The sequence below is a fragment of the Ixodes scapularis genome, unplaced genomic scaffold (genome assembly GCF_016920785.2).
Source record: "Ixodes scapularis isolate PalLabHiFi unplaced genomic scaffold, ASM1692078v2 PGA_scaffold1__304_contigs__length_218370807, whole genome shotgun sequence".
NCBI lineage: Eukaryota > Metazoa > Arthropoda > Arachnida > Ixodida > Ixodidae > Ixodes > Ixodes scapularis.
Window position 1 is genome coordinate 179423312 of NW_024609846.1, and position 20736 is coordinate 179444047.

Sequence of the window (20736 nt, forward strand, 5' to 3'; positions counted from 1 at the left end):
TACCGAAAAGTTGGCATGGATGTATTCCGGCTGTCCACGACGAAAAATCACGGCCGCGACTGTAACGCACGAAAAACAGGAAAACACTGACGGGCGCTTTTTGAAAACCGGACCTACGTCAGGGGCGGATCCAAGGGGATGGGGGCGGGGGGGGGGGGGGGGGGGGGGGGCGACGGGGGCGGCCGCCATCCCCCCCCCCCCCCAACAAAATCGACCCCCTCCTTCCCTCTTCTCGGTAGGCAATTTGACATGGGTGGACAGAAAGAATGGGAGAATAGTATCCCTACAAATTTTCCGCCCCCTCCCCCCCCCCCCCCCCCCCCCCCAAAACGGAGTTCTAAATCCGCCCCTGACCTACCTGGCCCCTACATCTAACCGTAACTTGGCATACTCAAAGACTACGCCCCGGTGAGCCCATCAGCGCGTCAGAGCGAGTCGCGTGACAAATTTTCGTTTAATTTAAGCGCTTTTGTCCTACGGAGAGCGGTCACGTGTTCCGCACCACCCCTCTGATTTGCTAGAACGGGCCTTCGCGCTCGCTCACAGCCACACGAAGACACAAACGAATGTGTGTAGGCTTATCAGAAGACGATTTCAAAGGGGGGTGGACAAAGCAGCTAATCTCCCTCTGCTGCTTTGTTTAGGCCACCTGCGCTGCCCAGGGAGGGTCGAAAAATGGGACATGTCAGGACTTGCTTCATGCAGAGCGTGCCTGCTCTGATGCCGACCACGAAATCACAAAATTAGTACACAAAGCCAGTTGGAACGCGGTTTGACGCGTACCAAAAAAAAAAACAAAAAAAAAAAAGCGAAAAAAAGTGTAAAAAGGGTGTTTGTTCTAACTTTACAGCCTTCTGACACCCTTTCTACACGATTATGGGTGTTATAATGTTTAGTGTGGGGAGAGCTCCTTTAGAGCGCGCGACACTAGAGCGCCGACGTTAGAGCGCGCGACACGAGGGCGCTGCGACAGTAGCGCGCTTGACACTAGAGCGCACGTCACGAGAGCGCACGACCGATTGAGCGCGCGACACGAGAGCGCACCCCAGTTGAGCGAACACCGCAAAATATGTAATGCACCTGCGGCTCCGCAGACAGAACAAAATTGTGGGACTCTCCTTATAGGGAGTATTCACTGGCGGCCATATCTGTGTGCACGCATTCTGAGCGCGTGCTGATGGCGAGCTTCCACAGTTCTTTTACAACGTGCATTTCGCACCATCGAGAGTGCCGGTCTTAGCAGCCTATTGATGTGAGCTCGTTCTGAGCAAGCGCTCTAAACAGCACCCACAAATATGGCGTTCAGTGAATACTTCGTATCGGAGCGTCGGTGATTTTTGATTGATTGAATATGCCTTTAGTAAAAAATAAAAGTAAAACGGATACGACTCTTTCTATCCAATTGTTTACTGACATCGGAAAGAAAAGCGGGCAGGAGAGTGGGGTTGGGCATATAGACGCTTTACAGCAGCTGTGCATGGGCGCCGCCATAACTGACCTTCAGTTTTTGTTCCCTCTTATTCCGTCCGCTTCACTTCATCATTACCACAGTAGGACAGGTTATTGCAATTTTAGATGCTACTGTGTTCTTGTGCCCAGCATAGGCCCTTGTGAAGACCCGTCAACGCCCGCTTCAGTGGCTCGGCATCTCGGTAAGACAAGAGAAGGGCAGCTATGGCGGCTCAATCTGGCGCGTGTGTAAAGCGTCTATAGGTACCGGGACTATCTACAGTTGGGTTTACGTTTTGCTATATTTGGTCTATTCTTGACAAGCACTTGGGCTCCGATCTTAATGGTGGCTATTTAAACGTCCCTCACATAATTTTAAATAGTATTGTGACGTCCATAACCGTTATCAAGAAAGCTCACCGCCAAAAAAAAAATCTCAGTAAAAAACTCATCGAAGGAAAGCTCAACGCAAGTTTACCGGATGCAGAGCTTTCCAGCCTTTTGACGGACACTGGAAAACCTCCCCTGCAAATCTGCGAAATATATTTGAGAACTTTTTTTCCAAAATCTTAATTCGTTGACGCGTCGAGTACGGTGACGACGTCACCTTCTGTGGTTGATAGAACACAACCTTAAGACAATGCTCGTTCTGCATGTCTCAGAAAAGAGTGTACGAAGAAAAAAGACTTGTCTATCGCTTTGCACGTTCTTTGCATTCTACAGAACCGTAGGTTCTCCACCTTTGTTCTTAAAAAGTAGTCCAATATTCTAGAGCCGAACCAGAGTGCTTTGATTCAGATATTTTTGAATACCAAAGATTTCAGAAATTTATTGAATATCGAAGAAAAAACCGCAGCACAGAGAGAAATAACAACTCGAACATAAAAGCTTTAAACAGGATTAGACACCGAACATCTACACGAGGATAGTGACGCGGGTTTTAAATTTAAAGGATTGATTGTATAGGATTCGTAGGTCAGCTTTTTTCCGTAAAAAACGTCTCCAGAGACACAGCACCAATGCGTCAAGATCTATCACAAATTCGCAAAGATTACGAGTGCGTAAGTGAGCTGGTGGATGATGATCAAGCTTAATAAACCCGAGCAGGAAATGCCCCTGCGTACAATAATTAATAAAAAACCGCACATGGCGAAACACTGTTTCGAGGTTCCTTCAACGAGGCTTAAATCTGGTTCATTTGGAGAAGAGTCTCGCTCTGAAGAATTCAAATGAACTCATCAATGTCCTTGAGGGGTTTTATGGAAAGGACTGCTCAGTTGTTTCAATGGGCATAAAAGGACTATAATTAATCTCTAGAGAAGGCAAGACAAATGCAGCAAGTTTGAGAGGTCTTGGACTTGAATTTGTGTAGTTTTCAATCAAAATCAGGAGTAGCGTTAAACAGTTTTCTTTGCATTCTTGATTTGTATTTGCAGGCAACGGTTGCTCCGATGCTAGCAGAAATATACTTAAACAACTTTTACTCTACGGTCACTGATGCGTTGGCAGACCGGTCGCTGTGCACAGGCTTTGTAAAGAGATAGGTTGACGATATAGTGATTTCCCCGTTTCGGGAAAAGTATGTATTACACATTGAACAGGCGGTAATGGGTGCAGCTCCAGAGCTTACGTTTACCGTAGAACAGCCGGACAACGGAGTATTGCAGTATATGGATTTGCGTATTCACATGGAGGGCGGTCTTTGCTGGGACTACGAAAAGATAGCAGCAAAACCGGTTTTTAAGTAAGAAACGTTGCCACGCTAAGCCGGTGAATTTAGGTGTTGTGAAATCACTAATCAGGAACGCTATGGAGAAATCATGTGTGCACTTCATCGCGCAAGCCGTCAAAAGACAGTGGGAAATGTTAGGAGATGCCGGTTATGAAAACGAGTTCCTAAAAAGACAAATGGAACTGTAGCACAGGAATAAGCTTCGAAGTGAAAAATAAAAGATGTTCAGAACTGCCAGTAATGCCGAATCAGAGGGGAGCTGTTGAGGAGGAAAAGGGGAGGGTACGGAGACGACGGTATGCCTCATCTGTACCCTCTTCTCCTCCTCCTCCCTCCCGCGCCGTGAACGCGATGTCCGAACAAGTGGTCCGTCGGGTCGGGCCACTCGCGTTGGACTGGTTGAGCGCTCTCGTGACGGGCGCTCTAATAACACGCGCCCAAATGTCGCTGCGCTCTCGAGTCGCGCGCTCTAACGTCGCGGCGCACTCGTGTCGCGCGCGCGAACGTCGTAGCGCTCTACTGTCCGCGCTCTAATGTCGGCGCTCTAGTGTCGTCCGCTCTAGTGTTGTACAGCCCAATGAAGTACAATAGAAGTGTCGCTGACACATGCCGTCCCACTTTTTTTTTTAAAAAGAAAGCTTCCAATAACTCTCGAGCGACCGTCTCTCGGCTTCTTCCTGGTATTGTTATCTGCTGAAGTCGCAGAACACAGCCACAGGTGTTGCAATGTATTGGCAAATGCGAGCCATATTTATTTTTTACTGATAATGCGTGCTCCCGTGCTCGGTCATTGATGCACCGCACCGTCTGGCCGATATATACCTTTCCACAACTCAGTAGGATTTCGTAGACCACACCCACTGTGCAGTCCACGTAAGGGGTGACGTGTTTCTTATCACGCGGTGCTTTTGCATTCTCATCAGAAATGCTGGCGCACAACCCAGCCAACTTCTTTAGGGCAGAGAACACAACAAGAACATCGTACTTGCTTGCAACCTTCTTCAAATTGTGGGCAACCTTGTGGATGCACGGAATAACTTCTGGTCTTTTTGTTCTCTGCCTCGTTTGGACCTTTCTTTTCAACCCCTTCATTTTTTGTAGGGCGGTCTCCGCCACAGAAACCAAGACCGAACACGGGAAGCCAGCCAATTCCAGTCCAGAAATTTGATATTTAAAACTAGCATCCGCCTGATGGTCACAAGACTTCAGCAGTGCAGACTCCACACTCTCGATAAAAAAGGGTGTAAAGGGTGCATCGTTACACCCTTTGTCCCATATAATACACCCCAAAACTTCATTTCGACGTACTGAGCCCTATAGTCGAACAGACGGCCCCAAAGTTTACGAGGGACTTGATAACGGTGCGATATAACTTTTTTAAATCTAAAGTACGTATCAAAGACCATATAAAGAAAGCACCAATTTTTTTACGGTAGGGCCAGAAAAAACCATTTTTTTTTTTTAGTCAGTAAAACGTACATTAGCTATTTTAATAAGTTGTACAACATGGGGGGCTATCAAGCGCCTCGTGAAATTTCGGGCCGTCTGTTCGACTGTAGGGCGCTGCACGTCGAATTGAAGGTTTGGGGTGTATTATATGGGACAAAGGGTGTAACGATACACCCTTTGACACTCTTTTTTCTTAAGAGTGCAGGCACGAAGTTGCAATAGCTTTCTTAAAGGACACATGCAAAGGAAAAAAACATTTTTTTTTAACGGCTTAGATGAAAAAAGGACGCCATAAAACGATTTTACAACGAAGAAAAAATATTTTTAAAACTATATTTACGCCGCAAAACGAATTTGTAGTTGGCGCCAGCGGGCACCGCGGAAAAGTGGTCTGTATTTATCACGTGCTGGTCTTTATTTATCACGTGATGCTTGCGTTCTTTCGGAAGCTTCCTATGGCCTCTAAAAGTAACTTATTCATCTTTGTTTGAAGTATAACAAAAAACTAAGGTGAATCAGTAACTTTTAGAGCCCAAAGGAAACTTCTGAAAAAGCGCAAGCAGACGTGATAGACCTGTGCGCCGGCCAGACGACGGCGGCGGCGCCCCGAAGCAGACGAACTTGTGCGGCGGCGGCGACGGCGGCGTGGAGAAACGCGTTGAAGCGGCGTTCGCACAACGCTCAGCGTGCGGCGGCGACGCAGCGCGGCAGCGCGCGGGCCTACCACGTGACCAGGGGCGGCTCCCACGAGCGCCAACTAGAAATTCGTATAGCGCCGTAAATATAGTTCTAAAATTTTTTTTTCTTCGTTGTAAAATCGTTTTATGACATCCTTTTTCCATCTAAGCTGTCTAAAAAAAATGTTTTTTTCCTTTGCATGTGTCCTTTAGCGCTCTTTGAATGAGCTGAATCAAAGGAAAGAGTTCTTTCCGCGCGAGGTCGATTTTGTCAGTTCTTGAGTGATCGGGTAAAAAATTAATCAACTTATCAACTTTTACGTGGTGCTGCTTTGCGTGTCGTGTGTATATATATGTTTGCTTTTCCTGAATAAAACTAGTTGAAAGTTAGCGCCTGTCCTGTATACTTGTTGTCCTTGTCTTTTTTTTTTCGCTATTTTATATGTTTTACTAGCAATCCCTTCTTTTTTACAGACACTTACAAGGAAGCCAGAAGCAAGTTGCCGACGGCCGAGGTGGCATCGAACCTTCGTAGCGACGTGGAGATGGGTCGTGGGAGAAGGAAAAAAGCTAAGAGGATTTTGTATAGTGAATCTGAAACTGAGGGGGAAGAGACCTAGCTACCCAAACCGCCAGGTCCACCGTTAGGGATGCCGCGAACGTTTTTCGAATCAAGCGTTCGACAGGTTCGAAAGATTTCGAATTTTCGAACTTTCCATCTCAAGAAATTCGACAGACGTCGATTTTCGAACTTGTTAAACTAACAAGTTCGACGCTTTTCGAAATTTTGAACTTATCAAGCTACAAAATTCGATGCTTGTCGAACTTTCGAACTTGATGGACTAAAAAGGTCGATGATTTTCGAACTTTCGAACTTCTTGCACTACAAAGTTCGAAGCTTTTTGAACTTTCTACGCTAAGAAATTTGATTATTTTCGAACTGTCGAACTTATAATTTTAAGTAATTTGAAAATTGTCGAACTTTCGATTCCTGAAAAGTAAAAAGTTCGACGAACTTCGACCTTTTAGCGTAAAAGTTCGAAGTCCGTCGAACTTCGAAAGACCGGCGGGCGGTTTTATTTGAATTCAAGCAATGAGGTAAATTCGTAATTTTTTTTCCGCATTTTTACATGCGGTGCTGCATTCCTTGCGAAAAACAATGCCGTTTATTTCAATCATCTGGCATGCTTGGTTTTAGCGAAGAATATTCCCGAAGGAATGAGGAAGGACGACGGGTTTTGACAATTGTCGCTTGCGCTATATTTGAAGCGCGCTATCGCCGAAGCTATTTATGGTAGAGATGTTAAACTTTTTAAGAATAATCTATGTATAGCCTAGGTAAGTGTCGCCTTAAGATATGATTATCGTTGTTCAAGACGAGTTTCAAAGAAATATCGAAACATGTATCTACGGGCAGAATTGCTTGGTAAACTTGGTAATTTTTTTGGTCAAAATTGTTTGAGGTATCGCATTTAAATTAACACCACAGACAGTACTACATAGCATTACCATCGGCAGAATACAAAATTTATTTATTGTTTTTTTTTCACGTTGAAGAATAAATTAATTCATGGGGGATGATTTCTAAAATTGTTCAAGTTCAGCACTCCATAAAAAAACAACATTTGTTTTTTTTTTTACGTTTCTGGGGCGTGTTTCTTTTACCCTCTACACATTTTTGCAGGAGAAACTTGTTTTGTAGTTCTGGGGCTCTGAATATGCCAGAATACAACACTTCCGGCGCTTGATAGTTTTTTTTTCTTTTCTCTCCAGCTTTTCGTTTTTACATTTATTGTTATGTTTATTTTTTTATTTTTTTTTTACCAATGGCACAGTTATTTATGTCAAAAAGACATAGCTTTGAACTTCCAAACCACCGAACATGTGATGAGTAGTGCCTTCTTGCAACGAGTTTCTAAGAATGACCATCTACACGACCTTTTATGTAGTGAAGAGCGACAGTAGCTATACATATGCAATAAATAATTTCAGATTAAAATGAGCTCGACTGTGCCCTCTTTTCCCGTATTGTTTTCTTAAAAAGTCCGAAATATCCGGGGGAGGGGGGAAAACTGGAGCCCCCCCCCCCTTCCCCCCCCCCCCCCCCCCCCCCGTTTTTCCTCTTCCGACGCCACTGGTATGGTAGAACACTCCTCGACCTCAAGTTGTGTCGGCTTCTGTGCTTTTTGCTCAGCGTTTCTTCCGTCCCGAAAAATAAACCTCCAAATAGGGTGACCACCCGTCCCGCGACTCGCGGGACTGTCCCACATTGAAGCTCGTATCTCGAGTCCCGCAAGAAATATCAAAATCTTCAAAATGTCCCGCATTCGTCACTGTCTTAAGATTCACTACGCAACTCATGGCGCTGACGAACAACGGGTCACGCGGAAGCGCGGAGATCCCTGGTGAACGATATGTGAATCGCGATGGTACAACATTTTCCATCAAAGCACAGCGGGAAGCGACCGTCGTTCTTGCAGCAGGAGTGATGCGCATGCGCCATTGTGCCTTCCTTCCCTTGGTGGCAAAATATTGCAAAAAAACATTGCTCACCAAACGTCCAAAATAAATTATTTAAATTATTTTCAAATCGTGCTGTGTCAATGCAAAAAGATTGCTGTAAATAACTTCTTTTTTTATTGAAGACGACTAAACAAGGCAAGAAAACTGCAACTCAAAACGGTCAAAAATAACAACATAATGTTCGAAATTTGCGTAGGAAAATGTTGTAAAAAATAAGAATCGACAGGAAACTAGAAGCCTTAAAAGATTTACTGCTTCTTTTATCCTTTTTATAGATTGAGTTCTGCTGCTGTCGATTTTATGTTTTCAACTTAGGCCCCTTTGGTAAGTATATGTGGCATGAAAACTTAAAAGATGTCACTGGGAGTGAAAATTATTAGCTTAGTTGCCGCAATACAATTTTCAGCTGTATAATATGCTTTCGGTCAAGACAGGATATTAAACGAGTTAGCAGAGCCACATTTCGCGGCGCGCGCGTGTTGACAAATTTCCTCGAATTGTTACTTTTTTTCTGTTCTGTTTTTGTTTTGTTTTTTTAACCGGAGACTGGGGAAGAAGGCAGAATGAAACGTTTCCTCCTCCTGCTCCAGTCTCCGGTTGAAAGGCATCATGGTAAATTTCCACCAGTCCGACTGCACACTAAGCTTTTTTTCGCAGTTGCCACAATCGAAATATAATACTGTTCTTCTCTTACACCCCCCCCCCCCCCCACATAACTTTATGTGGAAAGAAATTCGAAATCTTCGAATTTATCGACCTTTGTCTATAAGACATCGAAACGTTCAAATTTTTCGAATTTCAGATCAAAAGAAATTTGAAACATTGGAATCTCTCGAATTTAAAGTTAGGAAAGTTCGAAGTCTTCTAATTTCTCGAACCTCAATTAAAAAGATATTTGAAATAATCGAACCCGAACTTTTAGAAATCGTGAAAGCTTCGAACTTTTCGAATTCGAAACTCCACGGTTTTTGAAAGCTGCGAATTTTTCGAATTCAAACCTCCGTACGGTCGAAAACCTCGAAATCTATCGATTTCGAACCTGAGCTCGGTTCGAAAATCTCGAAACCTTTCGAAATCGAACCTAGGGTGGTTCGCGGCATCCCTAACCACCATGCTTTAAAACAACAGCGAAAAGTGAGAGTTTTACTCCGCAAGCAGCAAACCGAGTGCACCTCTATGAAAGGTATTGGCTTTTTGACATTTCACATGTCTGAGTTCTTCAAGTTTGAGAGCGCAGCTCTTAGGGGCCCATTTCCAGCCAGAGCGGCGTCGCCGTCGGCGTCGGCGTAACCGGGGGTGGGGGGGGTCACGTGACCCCCCCCCCCCGAGATCACGTGACCCCCCTTCCCCGAGGTTACGTGACCCCCCCCCCCCCCCCCCGAGATCACGTGACGCCCCCCAGGGATCACGTGACCCCCCCCCCCCCCGAGATCACATGACCCCCCCCCCGCCGAGATCACGTGACCCCCCCCCCCCCCCGAGGTCACGTGACTACCCGTAGGTGACGTGAACCCCCTCACTACCCTTCCCTACTCCTCCTCAAGAGCTGCGCTCCCATTCGGCGTTACAGGGATTTGTAAACGGCTTTTTTTTCTTTCGAATATCACTCGGGCATGTTTATTTCTCCAGGCAGCCGCCGCAAGCGTAAAGCGCCCCAGGTTTGAGAAAAGACTGATAAGCCCTCCGGTGAGCGAGCACACGGTATTAAATGTTAATTGCTTTTGGTGCTTTGTTTCAGTGCCTTAGTAGAATCGCTGCAATGTTCCATGGTTGGTGGTGTAATCTTAACATGTGATTTCAGCGACAATGGATTCATGATGTCTTTTTAGGCAGCCACCGCCTTTTTAAAGGCTGATCCATTACCTCGGTACCAATCAGCAGTCAGGAATTCCTTGAAGTTGAAGCCAGTAGGCAGGCGAACTGGTAAAGGAGAGACATAGTAACCCTGGAGTGGGGACAAAGGATGGACACAACACGGAGCTTTGTGTTTGTGTTCATCTTTTTTGTCCCCGCGCTCCAGAGTTCCTAGGTCTAAGGATTCATGTGAACAGGCTACACATGGTACGAAACATTCATCACTCCTACGGCTAATGCGTGGTCTCTCTTCCAGACAGTCGGCGTAAATCTCACGAGAAACTGTCGCCTCAGCACCATTCACCAACAAGTTATTCCTCTCAAGAGTGGACACACAGTAATAAACATCTTCCACTTTTGGAGTTTTTTTTTGTGGTGGGGTTGTCTTGTATTATGTTTGAAGTAAGGCGAATGAATGGTTTATTTTTCAGGCAGTCGCTATGAGTCTCATGGAGAGCTGTCACCTCGGCAACGTTCACCAGTCAGTCATTTAGCTCAAGAGTGGACACATGGTAACAAACATTTATCACTTTTCGAGCTTTTTCTCAACACCACTCCAGGATAGCTTTCCTGCGGTCGGGTTGTCTTTCTTGTATCATGTTTAAAGTATGGTGACTGTTTGGTTTCTTTTTCAGTCAGCCGCCATGAGTCTAGTGCAGAGCTGTCACCTCGGCACCGTTCAGCACCCAGTTATTCCTCAGAACAGTGGACACATGGTAATAAATATTTATTACTTTTGGAGCTTTCTCTCAACACTTCCGGATAGCATCTCTGTGGTGGAGTTGTCTTTCTACTATGTTTAAAGTATGGCAAATGCATGATTTCTCTTTCAGGCAGTCGCCGTTAGCCTCGTGGAGAGTTGTCACCTGGACACCGTTTCGCAACCAATTATTCGTCTCAAGAGTGGACACATGGTAATAGACGTTTATTATTTTTGGAGATTTTTCTCAACACCACTCCAGGATAACTTTTCCATCGTACGGTTTTCCTTCTTGTGTTATCTTTAAAGTACGGCAAACGCATAATTTCTCATTCAGGCTGTCGCCGCGAGCCTCGTGGAGAGCTGTCAATTCGGCGCCGTTCAGCAATCAGTTATTCCTCTAAAGAGCGGACACATGGTAACAAACATTTGTCACTTTCAGAGCTTTTTCTCGGTACTTTTCCAGGATAGCTTTGCCTTTTTTGTTCTGATATTTATTGCCTTAATTGTATATACCGTAATGTACCGAGCAAGCGCCCACTTAAAATTTGGAGATAATCGCGAAAGGGGCGAGGGGGGAGGGGGGGGGGGGGGGGGAGGGGTGCTAGCTAGGTCATCAATTTCCCCTATATTTGTACTGCGCGTAATCTTTGAGATGCCACAATATTTGTGGGTGGGCGCTTAGTGTGAAATGGGCGGACGCCCAGTATTTTACTGCACTTTTTTAATATGGTGCACACATTATTTTGTCATCAGGTATACTTACCGTGCATTCCACAAAGAAACGTCGCCTCGTAGTCAAGCGAGCAAGTCACCTGGTTGGCGGGAACATGGTGAAAAATGTTTGTTTTTGTTTGCTTGATTTGTTTATGGAAGACAGGAACCTAACTTGTGCTTTAATGAAGCAACGGGTTAACAAACTAGCATAGTCCACGCTTCGTTTGGCTGATTTCACTGCTTTGCAAGTTATTATCTCGAGTGCTTTTTGATATCTGCCCTATTGTGGTAATTAAGCGCTAGAAGAGCTTTGTTACACATCTCTTTTCTCCCGGGAACCATTTCATCTCTAGACAGTGGAGGATTACTAACTGTGGGCGTTCATGGACACATAAGTTATTAGTCTTAGTCTATTTGCAATATTTGAGACTAAGTTTGAACCTGTTTACTGTTGATGTGCATTGTTATACAGATCAGACCTGAATCGCAGTTTTCGCAGAATTTCTTTGCCAGGAGGCCGTTCCATGTCCCCTTTGACTCCGAGACATGAGCAAGCAAGCCAAGAATACGGTAACAAATCGGAATGTTTGTGGTATATTCTATTTTAAAAAGAAATACAATCCCATTTGCTATTTGAACACACACTATAGATCTTTCTCTTACTATTATGTTACATTGTTCAGATGGTGCTTCAAATCCTATTCAAGGATACTTTTGCTGTTTCAGAGGTGATCACATTTTGAAAGACGGGCAGCCTTACACTCAAGGCCCGAGTACATCAACATCCAGCCAGCAATTGAGTGGTGATTACATGCAATTTTTTTCTTAAGACTAGATACCTCTTGCTCTAACATATGTTTGTCTGCTGAGGTCGCCTCACGTACAACTTTGCGTGCACTCGTTCTAGGCTTTATGATGTGAGTTCTGAAGTCACTACACGTCATGAGACAAACACAACAACACCTATCTGAGCAGCTGATGATGATCACCGACATGTTACACCATGTGGATGGACTACCCGCTGAACCTCTAAGCTTTGCACAGTTAGAGACCCTACAGGACTTCCTTGCCTTTGACAGAGAGTTGACTGCATGCGAGCAAAAAAGGGTCCAACTGGTTAGTTCATGTTTGAGATGCACTCTTTTTATAAAGATGATAAATCCATACTACCTTTTGTACGGCGTCTGAGGCCTTCATACACCCTCCTGCAGTAGAGGCGACCCATTCCCACATCCAGGAAGTTTACATTTACTATCTTTGGTATTTTATTTCAGAAGCAGCAGATGCAAATAATTGGGGGTGATGATGTGAAAGATAAAACTGCCAGAATTCTTCGCAAAATGCTGTGCCACGAAGTGGGGGCAGCCTTCACGTGGTATGGGACCAAGACAAAGAGAAAGTTCTCCAGTCTACAGTTCTGCAAGGTGATGTGTGGTATGTACCCATGCAGTGTAATAGTATCATTCATGATTTTTACTTTGTGTGTGTGGAATGTTTACGAGACACTCATTTACAATTGGTTAATTTCATTTTCTGTTGGTTCTAATTAATAAAAACATTTTATAAGACATGGTACTTCAGCTAAGTAACACATCTGCTTCTGCTAGATTTTAACCCGAAAATATTTTACAGCTTGCATTACAGCGAACAAGCCAAAGGAGGTGGCTGGTGCTACCCTGAAAGATGTTGAAGCCACTACAATTTCATGGCTGCGCCATGCCCCCAGGAGAGGCTTCAAAAGCATTGCAATAAGTAAGCTCATTCGTTTGTGTTCAGCTCAGGTTGCAATGTTATGGCTCATGAAATTAAACGTTGCATGTCCAACTCGGAAATATATGGCCACGGTTCGGAACATATTAAGGAATGGAGCATACCACTCTCAAATGAACTGCATTTGCTTTGGATGAGGTGTCTACCTGAGGAGGTACAACCATGGTCGCACTCAAATAATTAATAATTTAAGCAGACATTAAACGAGGCAATTTCAACAGGGAATTCAGCTTATCGGCTTGTTCTTCTATCTTCTAGGGATGTGGAAGAATCAGGGGAGGATCTGTGAAAGCAAGATGGCCTGAAAGCTACAGGATAATCTGTAAGAGCCGGGAAATGGTCTGTGCAAATAAAATAGATGTTACCTTTTTTTAGAGATTGGAGTTGCCCCTTTGTTAATGAAAACCTCATCTGGAGTCTTGTAAAAGGGACGTCTTCCCATGCAGTGTGTTTTACATAATAGTAAACAGCAGGCGTCACCCATTTTGTTAAATGAATACTTGAGAATCAGTATATCATGCATGTAATGATGCTGTTTTTCAGACGTCTTTGGCTACATCCTCAGTAAGAACTGCATTTACAGCTGTGAGGTTGCAAGAGACCCCAGTTGTCATGCCTCGTAAAACTCTTAACACTCGCCATAGTGAGATTTATTTTCTTTCAAAATGGCACAAGCCATGTGTCCCTTACATCAGAACGTAGAATGCGAATCGCCTGTGTTGGCGGCTCGTAACACTGGCTCCAGTGGTTTCAAGTAAATTCGAATGGCATCCGTAAACCAGAATGAGCTGTCCTGTGCAAGTCCCATAGCCATCCGATGTGGGATAATACCTCCCAAAGTAGTCCCACTCACATCCCGTGAGAGTGCGAAGGGACGTCCGCGGGACCTCCGTGGGAACCTCCCATGCTATTGTCTCCGGTGGTAATTGGGACGTCTACGGGAAGTTTAAGGGGGAATCTGAGATATCCCTGGGATGTCGCTGCCATCCCGGTGGGACTTCCGTAGGACGACCCTGGGATACATTTGTGTTGTCTGAGAGCTGTCTCGTCTACCTTGACGATGTCGTAGTGTTTTTAACTGACTTCGACGAACACTTGCGACGACTCCGAGCTGTTCTCCAAGCCATACAGACCGCCGGGCTCACCCTCAAGGCGTCAAATTACCGGTTCGCCTATTACGAAGTGAATTTCCTAGGCCACGTGGTTAGCAACGAAGGCGGCCGCCCAGACCCCGAGAAGACTCGCGTCGTCGCGGCATTTCCAGCGCCGAAAGACAAGAAGGCCATGCGAAGATTTCATGGACTTTGTGCCTACTATCGATGCTTCGTTCGGGATTTCGCAATGATTTCCGCACCGCTCACACACCTCACAAAGGACGCCGAGAAGTTCGAATTGGCCGAGGAGTAGCAGCAGGCATTCGACGAGCTGAAGCAAAGACTCCACACTCCTCCCGTCCTTGGACACTTTGATCAGGATGCGGAAACCGATCGAGATTCACACGGACGCTAGTGATGCAGGACTTGGAGCGGTACTGGTTCAAGTGCAAGAAGGCGCCGAGCGAGTCATCGCCTACGAAAGTCGGACGCTGTCCAAATCGGAGAGAAATTACTCCACGACTGAAAAATAATGTCTTGCGGTCGTCTGGACAATCACGAAGTTTCGCCCGTACTTGTACAGGAGCCCGTTCCGCGTACTCACAGACCATCACTCACTCTGCTGGCTTGCGAACCTCAAGGACCCTTCAGGACGTCTCGCTCGATGGAGTCTCCGACTAGCAAAAGTTCAACATGACTGCGTAGTCTACAAGTCAGGCCACAAGCACAGCGACGCCGACTGCCTGTCCAGTAGACTTGGATTGGATTGGATTGGAGTCTGCGGCTCTTCCCTTTGTATCGGGCGATCAACAGCAACGGATACTGGATCTAGCCTGTCGCGCCTCCCGCGACTTCCGCTTCCGCTTGATGTTCCGCTGATCGGTTGCATTCCCTCCGCCGATGCGTCTCCCTCCACCAGACCTTCAGCCGCCTCTTCATCACGTCTACCGCCGATCGAACGTTCTTTTGTTCTTCCTCTCCTTGTTCTGCACCGATTCGGAAACCGAGTGCTACAGGTAGCACCTCTGTACTTGGGACCGGTACAATGTGCCGGCACTGCAGGACTAGGTGCTCCATCGTCTCGTCGGTCTGCCCGCAGAGTGTGCACGTCCTTTCCTGTCCCTCCGTGAACCTGGCCCTCCACACCCGGGTCCGTAATGTGCCCATGCGGGCCTCTGCGAGGAGTCCACTGCCTGTCGAGTTGTCATACCAGGGCTCTTTCCCTATGGCCTCCTTCTCCGCGTAGTACATCGCGAGGGACGGCTTCGCCGCCGCTCCCGCTCTCCATCTCTCCGTCTCCACTGCTCGGATGCCCTTTCTGATTGCCGCTGGGCCCTCCCGGCTCTCGCCCGCTGACTCCAGACAGATCGGTTCGAAACCATAGTGGTCCCGCAGCCTTCGGAGGCGGTGCATCCATTTGGTGCCTCTTCCCTGGTATATCATGTAGCGCAGGGTGCGGTGGGCCCAATTCCCATCCGGGAGTCTGTGCACCCTCCTCTCGTACAGTGCCTTGGCGCTGGCTTCTCTGGCCTCGAAGGACGACCAGCCCAAGTCCCCCTGGACACCCTCGTTGGGTGCTGTTCTTGAAACTGCCAAGGCCATTCTTCCCGCATCCCTCTCTCTTCTCTCCAGGAAGGCCCTTGTTTGCGATGAGAGGACGATTACGCCATTTGCGTACGTGAGTCCCGGAACGATGGCCATCTTCCATAGACCCCTCACCACCTCGAACCTGTTGAACGTCCAGGTGTTCTTCTTCGCCAGGATTCCTTTCCCCCTTATCGCTCCCAATCTCTTCTCCCGTTCATGGACCTTCAGGTAGTCGGGCTCCGCAGTCAGGGTCACTCCCAAGTATTTGACTGTGTTTTGTCTTGTCAACCTCCCTCCCTGCAGGTGCCACCGTTGTTCCTCTGGTTCCCGATTCGGTCCATCTCGGTCTCCCCAGGCTAGGACCGCACTCTTCCTCTGGTTGATACGGAGTCTAAAATGCGTGGCGAGCTCCCCGCATATGTCCAGAAGCACCTGGAGGTCCTCAGGCGAGCCGGCAAGGAGCACCACATCATCGGCGTAAATGAGGGCCGGTATTCTCTGCCGCTTCCAGGCTCCCTCCACTCTGTATGATAGGTCGAAGCCCACACCCGACTGCTCCAGCGCTTTCTCCAACGGTGCCACATACAACATAAATAGCAAGGGGGATAGTGGACATCCTTGCCTCAGGCCCCTGGGTACTGGTAGACGCCTGGTCATGTGGCCCTCCCACTCAATCTGCACTGAGACCCCAGCATACAGTGCCTGCAGCAGCTTCACATCTGCCTCGTTTATTCCTAGCCCTCGAAGTCGACTCCAGAGTATGTTCCGGTCTACCGTGTCGTATGCCTTGGAAATGTCCAGGAAAGCTGCGTAAAGTGGTCTGCCCTCCTGGACTGCCACTTCGATGCATTGTGTTACCACAAATAGGTTTTCTTCTATACATCTTCCTGTTCGAAAACCGTTTTGCAGCTCTCCCAGCACCTCCGTTTCCTCGGCCCATTTCTGCAGTCTCGTTCTGATAATCTGCGTGCACATTCTGTAAAGCACTGATGTGATGCTAATCGGCCGGTAGTTACCGAGATCAGTCTTTTCGCCTTTTCCCTTGTACAAGAGCTTCATTCTTGTTTCTTTCCATGTCTCCGGTACTTGGGCATCCGCGAGGATCTCTGTGAGGTTTCCTGCCACCAAGGCTCGCATTCTAGGTCCCAGACCCTGAATAAGTGACATGGGGATTTCGTCTCTTCCCATTGCAGTCTTTGCGTCGACCCTCCGTGCCGCTCTTGATAGCTCCCCATCTGTGGGTCTTACTCTAAGCTCTGCCGGCGGCCCCTGGTCCTTATTGTCCACATCAGGGATTTCCTGATCTCCCTCCACAGACATTGGTTCTTCTGCCCCGATCATGTTCCCATACCATTCTTCTATGAGGGGGATGCATTGTATACCCAACATCTCTGCTCCGGTTTCCGGCTGTTTCAATATCTGGGTGTGGTTCGTTGACCTGGCCTCCCACCGTAGTCTCCTCCAGAAGCGCTGTGGTGCACTCTTTCCCGCTCTTCGAAGTTCCTCCATAAATCGTCGATCACACCGTTGTATACTGGCCTGGATACATGCCGCTGCCTTCTGCTTGCAGCTTCTGAAGAGATCCCAGGCTCTGTTGACTTCCTCTCGCCTGCCCCTCTTTACGATTCCGCAGTGGTATCGGCTCGCCTCTCTTCTTCTCTTCACCGCCGTGTCCACCTCTTGGTTCCACCAAGCTTTCGGTCTTCGCTTCCGTCGGGGTCGTGACCGGATCTGTTCCTTCAGGGCCTTTTTCATTGCGTTTTCCATGTCTTCATATCCCTTGAGAGGTAAGTTCAAGCCCTCCAGTGCTGTTGCTATCTTCTCTATCTCCCTCTCTGTTGGGTGTCCTGTTCTATGTTCCTGTTTCCCCTTTTCTGTTCTGTCCACATGTGTCTCAAAGATCAACCTGAGGCGGTTGTGGTCGCTCCCCAGGTTGCCCAAGCCATCCTCATCTATTTTCATGCTCGTCAGCCTGTCATATATTCCAGGTGAGAGTAGACCATAGTCTATGCTTGAGCATTGATCCCTTGCTGTCCATGTGACGGTTCCCTCACATTTCTCCTCCAGGTTGCTTACCACCAGGTTGTTTCGTCTAGCTAGGTTCATCAGTCGCCTGCCATTGGCGTCCATCTTTCCATCTAGCTCCTCCAGATGACCGTTAAAGTCCCCCAACACAATCACCTCGTGCTGCCCCTGCAGCTCTTGTATGTCTTGCATTAGGCATTCATAAATTTTCTGGTTCATTTCTTCTTGGCTCCCTGACCAAAAATACACCACTGCTATGGCCACCGGTCTACCCATCAGCTTTCCCAGCATCCACATGTGCTCTTTACATTCAGGGGTCCTTCTAGTCCATTGTTGCGTTTTGATCCAGAGCCCCCTCCTCTTCTGTCCTCCGTTGTTCGGTTGCAGCCCTCCCACACAAAGTCTTGGTCATGAGGTGGTACCTCTTCCCCCCTAAGGTGAGTTTCCACCACCCCAAACAGGGCTATCCGCTCTTGCCGCATGTGGTTGTATATCTCTTCCCATTTCCCTTCTGTTCGACCCCCCTGTATGTTCAAAAAAGCAAGATTGATTTTCTCCCTGCGTTTACATCCTCTTCTATGTCTCCTTATTTCTGGTGCCTTTACCAAACCAGTTCAAACTCACTCTCCTTAGTCTCCCTTGCTCCGCTGCCTGTCCTGGCCCCTCTGCCCCAGGCTCGTCGCGTCCTTCAACTACCCGCTTTTCAGCTGTTCCATCAAGGCTCTCAGCAGCCCTTCCAGTTGATCTCGTTTGCCTTCTTTTCTCCTCGGTGTTTTGGGCCCCCTTGGGGTCTCTAAAAAAGCCCGAAGCCTTGCACTCATTCTCGTCATCATATGTTCTGCCGCCTCCTTCGAATACTGTGTCCCTTGCAGCCACCCTGGTCTATTCCACATTCCCGTCACTGGGACGAAATCCACTCGTGGGCCCATCTCTCTGCATAGTCTCCTCAGGCTGTCGTTAAGTTCCGTTGCTCTCTGTAAGGTCTCTTGCCCTCCTGTTTGTATCATAGGTACCGCACATATTGCATAGCAGTGCCATTGTGACTTTCCAGCAGTTCTTTCAGTTGGATCCTTGTCGTTTCGATCGTGCTGGTGACCTCCTGTCCACTCATGACATCCTCCATGCCTGCGTGTATGACTACGAGGGCTCTTTTTCTTTCATCCAGTTCTTTCAGATCTCTTGCTTGCTCCAGAGTTTGTCCCAAAGTTGCCCTTGACTTGAACCACGTCTTCATTCTAGCATCCTTCACCTCCTCCTCCAGTACGGGCTTTAGTTTCTCCGCATTGGCATCGCCTAGCAGGAAGGCTATTTTTGTCCTTGCCCCTGTGTTGTCCGTCTTTTCTCTGTCTGTGCTAGTCACTTCCTCAGCTTTTGTCTTTTCTTCGTTTTCTACCCTACTTGCTTTCTCCCCATTCTGGTCTATCACTTCGCTGTCCCCGTCTATCACCTCCTGGGTTTCATTTCCCACCTGGGAGTTTCTTCGACCTCTCGGAGGTGCCATCGTACCCTCTTGCCTGACTTGGCCTGTCTCCTGTATCCTCCCTTTCCCATCTTGCGTCATGTGCGGGTTCGGTGGCCTCCTTTCCTTCCTGGTCTCACCTTGGATTGTCTCTAGTGTGTTGATGAGCTCTGCAACTTGTTTTTCTAGCTTCTCCCTTTTCGCTTGTTCTGCTGTCCTCAAAGTTTTCTCCTCTTCAAAAAGCGTCTTGAGACACTCCTCTCGATCTCTCCATTCTTCCTTTGCCTTCCTCAGGGCATTCTCTAAAATCTCCTGTACTACCTCAATTTTGATGCACAGCGCGCATCTGTAGCGGCTTGCCTCTGCCTCCTCGAGTGCTTCGAATGGCGTCGCCTCTAGATCTACCCATCGGTCGCATCCCTCGCACTTTACCATCCCTCCACCGTCATTCTCGGTCGTATTCGCTTGTTTCGTTGTCTCCTTCTTACTTGGCTTGCTGGCCTTGTTATCTGTCTTTCCTTGAGGTGTGCCTTGGGGTGTTTTTCTAGTTCTTGTAGTTTTTCTGCCCCCTCGCTTATCTCGATCGGAGTCACTTTTCGCTCCTTCCAACGGTCGCATCCCGCTTATTTCCTCCCCGCCAAAAACGTTGATCACCTCCTCAACGTCCCCGTGAGGCAATTAGAGTCTTATCACTTTTCAAAAGTACACACGCATCAGAAGCACCTCTGCAACTCTTTCAAAATTACTTATATTACGACACAAATTTGAAAAATCGCACATCGCGCCGAATTCATCTCGTCGAATTCATCTCAGGAGAAGGCAGGGTTGCCAGAAGAGCAGCAGCGTCCAAGATGGCGGAATTCGCCATTTTCCGCGTTAAACAAATACTTAACCTATCGGAACAAAGCTGGTGGCTATAGACGAATGATAATTTATACCTCGCATAACTTATTCAAGCACACTAATGCGCTCTTGTCACCTGAGTTTGGAAATAAAATTACCCTTTTCTCCGTAGACTCCCAGCAATATTTACCAATTAAATGGCGTTCATATCCCGTGATCCCCGATCTAGCAATTGCGCCCACCCTCACTAGAGCCTCCCTACCGAAAAGCGCTCCGATTGAAAACCGAAACTAAAAAACCCGTCGAATTGGTGCGGTTTTTCCGAAAGCCGTAAAGTACCGCGTAAAGTACTGCAATTTGTTGATTTAGTGTTTTTCGATGATGCTCAGCAAGATTCTAATTGAAACCATGCCCTTAAACTCAATAGTCAAAAAAAATTATATACGCGAAAATAATTTACAACTCAATTATCCCGAACTTTATTATTTTTCTAAATAGGTCTCTGGCCTAGGACCAAAACGACATGAGCCTTTTTTTGGTACGGTGCGTAGTTTTCGCAATATCGAATTTGTCCACCTTTCGTGAAACACCCTGCATATTGCATCAAAAGAACCCGTTGGTTTATCTTTTTTTCATTTGAATATTCGGTCAGCCAAGGAAAAAGATGAGAATCTGAATCTGCTGTTGGATCGTCTTGGTTTTTCTTTCTTGGTGATCAATCTGCTGTTGGATCGTCTTGGTTTTTTTTTTCTTGGTGATCATCATGTTTTCGTAATATAGTACGATTTCCATTAATTAAGTGCTGCTTTATTCTTTCTGCTCATGAATATGTGCGAAGATGCTTGTTCTGGGTTCAA

The 20736-nt window shown here is 47.0% G+C and overlaps 1 pseudogene; it reads left to right on the forward strand.

Moving 5' to 3' along the window:
• Positions 1-11186: 11186 nt before the first annotated feature.
• Positions 11187-12904, forward strand: LOC115327248 (annotated as a pseudogene).
• The last annotated feature ends 7832 nt before the right edge of the window (positions 12905-20736 follow it).